This window comes from Fukomys damarensis, unplaced genomic scaffold (genome assembly GCF_012274545.1).
Source record: "Fukomys damarensis isolate Sample0158 unplaced genomic scaffold, DMR_v1.0_HiC HiC_scaffold_36, whole genome shotgun sequence".
In the NCBI taxonomy this organism is placed as follows: Eukaryota; Metazoa; Chordata; class Mammalia; order Rodentia; family Bathyergidae; genus Fukomys; species Fukomys damarensis.
The window spans coordinates 32551106-32556028 of NW_022900948.1; the positions used below are offsets into that span (position 1 = coordinate 32551106).

Sequence of the window (4923 nt, forward strand, 5' to 3'; positions counted from 1 at the left end):
TGAAATATATATATGTATATATATATATAGTATGTATATTAACAGCAAAGAAATGGTCAAAAGGAAACTCCAACTTGATGACTTTGCTTTTATTTTTGTAACTTTAAGTGTACTACTATAATGTATAACAAAACATACAACTACAGCACTATATGGTACAATCAGCAAAAATCACAGTACTGTACTGTACTGTAGAAGAAACCACCATAAGGGTGCCCTGCCATTCATGTTTCTGTGTCCTAACATTTTTCCCCTTAAGCAAAACATTCCTTTTCCCCTCTTAATTAAGTTGCTAGTGAGGGAGAAGAGGAGACTTACTTTGTTGAGAACAATGATGACATTAGTAACAAAATAATTAATGCCAATAACTGAATAATACATATGATGCCAATTCAAAGAGCACTTATTCTTTATGAGGTAGGGCTCTAAAACTTTTAGATGTACTGAGTCATTAAATACTCATATTTCTATGTGATTGATAACTAATATTATCCCAATTTTGTGGAGGAGAAAAATGAAGTACAAAGATGCTAAGTTGACTAAGGTTACAATGCTTTCATCTGTTGCAACAAGTTACCAAGTATTACTACAAATCATGTTCTCATCTATCCCAAAATACTTTCCAGGCATGTGCAAGTAGAGTTTTATCTTATTACAAAGCCCTCTCTATTACTATACAATGGTGTACTTAATAAGCAAACTTATTTTAATAATAATAATAAATGAAATACAATGAATATTAGAAGTACATGTCAGGCAAAATACTAAGCATTTTATCTCCCATGTCTCATCTTGTTCCTAACAGTAGTGTAAGTCAGGTAGCTCTATTTTAAAGTGAATGAAAACCAGAGATCTTTTTTTAGAAATAAAGGAAACAAAACAATATTCAGCTAACCTGAATCCTCCCAAAAAGATTTGTTGAAGGCCTAAGTCCTAGGATATCAGAATGCGACTTTATATGGAATTAAGAATGTATAGATGTAACCAGTTAAAGCGACTTCATACTGAAGTGGAGCAGCCCTTTCAACCAGTAAGACTGGTGTTCACAAACCAAAGAATGTCTGAGGCCACCAGGAGGTAGAATAAGCAAGGATCTTCATTTGCATGAGCTTTGGCGTGAGCATGGCCCTGCTGACACCATGAATTCAGACTTCTAACCTCCAGAACTGTGAGAATAAATTTGACTTGTTTTAAGCCAGACAGTTTGTGGCAATTTGCTACTGCAGCCCTCCAAAAATGATACACATTGTTTAAATGTTAAATGAGAAACCATTATATTGAAATGCTGAGTAAAGAGTAAAGACTCCACAAAGAGTATTTTTTAAATGTCTCCGAGTAAGAGGAATGCTAACATTGTGCCAGTATAGCAAAGCTACAGGAGAAAAATGAGTAGAGATCCCCAGAGTGCTTATTTCACTCTGTGATTTTTGTGGGAAGTGTGGAAATTAATTCAATTGGTAAGTAATTTAAACATTAAAAAAGACAGTCAAATAAACACCCATATTTTTAAAGAGAGAAGGGGTTTTTAAAGGCATACTTGAGTTTTATCCTAAGGCTTTCAGGAGCACGATTTTTTCTTCTCAGTGATAGAGAAAACATCAATATGTACTATATATGCTTGTGTGTGTGCGCACTTGTGTGCATGTGTGCACATATGTGTGAATAGTTCTGAATTGCAATTTGGGGCTGCTAACTGCGGTTTTTGGATGAGTACTAATTCTCCCTGCCTAGTTTGAGAAGGGAGAATAAGCTAGAAACCATTGGACAGCAACTATCTCAAACCTCCCACCTATAACAGAATAGCTGGTAGAAACACCCGACCCTTGCCCCTGCCTTTCCAGTGGAATAAGCCAACCTGAGCTTCCAACATGACAGAAATCCAAGGCAGATAGCATTCCCCACACTTCTGTTGTCAATGCTCAGAATAGCATAAATGAGAATATTTGCTTTGAGAGAATTATACTATGTGGTCATAAGGACAGCCATAATGTGCCAGACATTCCCTAATCTCCTAAGCATTACCATCTCTCTTCTTTTTGAATTTTATAAACAAACTCTACTCAATAAAATGGAAAGCAACTTGTATCCATAAATATGGGTAGTTCTAGGGCGGTGGTTCAGAGTGTGTCATGGGCTAATATGCCTGAGTTTGTACTCCAGCTGTACCACTTCCTAGTTGTTGGCTTTAAGTGAGCTATTTAATCTTCTTATTAGCTCTTTTGCAACATGAAGCTACTGCTCTCTACTTAAGGAACTGCTAAGGAGACCATACTATGATGTATCTATGAAGTGTCTAACATATTAATGATGTTCAATAAATGGCCCAACTCTTACCTGACTGATCCCACTGAGTCATTTTGCTGTTAGAATAATTCTAGGAAAAACAGGAAATATGATTTGCCTAAGGTCACATTTTCCTGTCTGACTCATTTACTCAGAAAATCTTACTTATATGCTGTTGAGCACTATGCATACAGATGTGACTGCAAAGAGCAATGTCCTTCAGGGAGTTCACATCTCACTGCTAAAGATGATAGGTAATAGATAATTAAAACCCAACTATAAACTGGAGACAGGACAAAGAAGATGTGGTTTTTCTATAAAATGGAGTACTACTCAGCCATAAGGAATGAGAAACTAGAAACATTTATAGCTAAATACCCGGAGCACATTAAGGCTATACTCTTAAGTGAAATAAACAGGGCACACGAGTAAATACTGAATAGTTTCTCCAGTGTGAAAAACTAAAGTGTAAATGAGGTTCAAATGTTATAATTGAGAAGGTGAAATATGAAGAAAATGGTTAAAGGGGAAGTGGGAAGGGGAGGGGAAAGGAGATAAAGGAAAAGAAAAAAATGTGAACAAATGAAAAAAAAAGGAAACAAAGCCTTTGTCAATAGGGAAGGGTGAAGGGAGTGAAGGGAGGGCAGGGATATGGGGAACAAGAACCAAGATATATCATGTAAAGAAAGGTACAAGATCCCAAAGATAAATGTAACTGTATTGTTTGCTTTAAATGTACCAATAAACTTAGTGGAAAAAAAAACAACAACAACTATAGTATGTGCTTTGTGAGAAATCGTCAAACTCCAAGTCCTGATTCAGTGAACACACCAGTTTCCAGGAGCACAGGAAGGTTAGGAAAGCAAAAGCTTCTCTGTCTTTACAAGGCTCTCTCTGTATCCACCAGTTGCCAATTTCAAGCAAAATGTGCTCTAAGCCCTGCAGTCCCCAACTGGGATTTCTTTTCAGTCCAAGTTTTACTCAATCTAACCATGGTCTGCCTGCGGAAATCCCAGATAGCCCTTGATTATACGTCCATTGTTGAGGCTTCCAAGAGCAGTAGGTCAACTAAGGAGTCCCAAGCCCCTGGGTGGTCTGCTCAAAGAGGCATGAAATATGTCATTCAAACCTCCTATCCATCCTAATATCTGAAATGCTGGAGGCTGGGAATTATGGAACAAGCAGCACAGAATATGTAAGAACTAATTACAGTTTTTTAAAAAGTTATCAATAGCCAAGTGAAAATAAGTCATAATCTTGACCTCATAGCAAATCCCACTTTTATTTAGAGATAAGGAAATAGGGGAAAAATTAAACAAGGAAAAGAGGGTGGGTTCTCAAAATTGGGTTTAGATTTTTTTTTTTTCTGATTTTGAGGCCCTGGGGACTGAATCCCAATTCTTCTACGTGCTAGGCAAGTGTTCTACCACTGAAGTACACTCTCAGCCTTTTCAAAATCTTATTTTGAGAGAAGCTATCTTTCAACTTCTGATCTTCTTGCCTCAGCCTCCTGAGTAGCAGGGATTACAGGCAGTAACTACCATGCCTGATTCTCAGAATTGGGCTGAAATCTAGGTTTTCACATTTAGGAATTAGTGACCTTGTTATTTAATAGCATAGCAATCAGTCACCTTATTTTAAAGAGCTTTATGAGGATTAAGTGAGCTATGCTGGTGAAGTGTATAACTGTCCACTCAGAAAGGCCTTAAAGACGTTAGGTTTATTACTGTTTTTTGTTTAATCATTGTGCAGGGTCACATTCAGGGTCACACTGAAATTTCAAAATCAAGCAGAGATTACACAGTACTTCATAATCCTTTTGCTTGTAAACTATACAATATGAGCAGGTGATTGGCCCCAAACTACCTTGGGGACTGCAGGTCCTGGCCAGGCAGTACAGAGGATCACCTCCCACCCGGTAAGGCTCCCCTCCTGCCCCACTCCCCAAAACTGGCCTTGGGTTTGGGTACCCGGATAGCTTCAGTCTGCAGGCATAGCAGCTACAGTGTTTCCCCATATCTACCTCTGCAGTCCACCTTCCAGCTGTGTAGACAAAAGACTCCTTCACAGAAACAGTTTACTTCTCAGATCATCTGTCTCTAGAAAGGGGCGTGTCACAGGGAGAAATACAGGGCCAGAGGCACTGCCTTTCGAAGAGAGTCCAGGTTCTGTGTTTGTCTTTCCTTGCTCCATCTCTCAGACGGGAAAGCTGAGGTTCAGAAAGGCCTTTCTGCGAGGTGTCCAGGCTCTTTTGAGGAATACTCTTGGAGGTCACGGTTTAGTGAAGGGGTTAAGACCTTGAGATGGAGTCAGACCCGTGAGTTCCGGCTTGGCTTCCGACTAGCTGAGAGAACTTGGGCAGGCCTCTTTTGCCCATGGGTCTCAATTTCTTCATTCGTGCGAAGGAGAAGGGAAACTACTTTAGGCATTGCCAAGGCCTCTAGGAAGGGGCAGAAAGTCTACACCGCCGGCGCCTCCAGCACCGAGTGCAGGGCCTGCAGGCCTACAAGCCCCAGCATGCCTGGGGGGCGGGGCGCAGTGACAGACAGAAGGCTCTACGAATTAGCACCCGAAGAGGGGGCGCGCCGCGGCGCAGGCGCGTAGAGCAGCGGGCGGGTGGGCTGGCTGCGGTGGACTCGT

General features: G+C 40.1%; 2 protein-coding genes across 6 annotated transcripts in view; one reads left to right on the forward strand and one right to left on the reverse strand.

Moving 5' to 3' along the window:
• The window catches only part of Astn2 (astrotactin 2), a 770953-nt gene that overhangs the window by 215611 nt on the left and 550419 nt on the right, over positions 1–4923 (reverse strand). The window contains exon 1 of one of the 5 annotated variants that reach the window (XM_033758954.1): positions 4307–4799. The exons of the other annotated variants lie outside the window; for them this stretch is intronic. The gene's annotated coding sequence lies outside the window, so the exon portion shown is untranslated. Of the gene's footprint in view, positions 1–4306; positions 4800–4923 lie in introns of those variants that run through there. 5 annotated transcript variants of the gene reach the window in all.
• Positions 4179–4923, forward strand: part of Trim32 (tripartite motif containing 32) — a 13951-nt gene continuing 13206 nt past the window's right edge. Inside the window, exon 1 of the mRNA XM_010639449.3 lies at positions 4179–4201. The gene's annotated coding sequence lies outside the window, so the exon portion shown is untranslated. The remainder of the gene's footprint in view (positions 4202–4923) is intronic.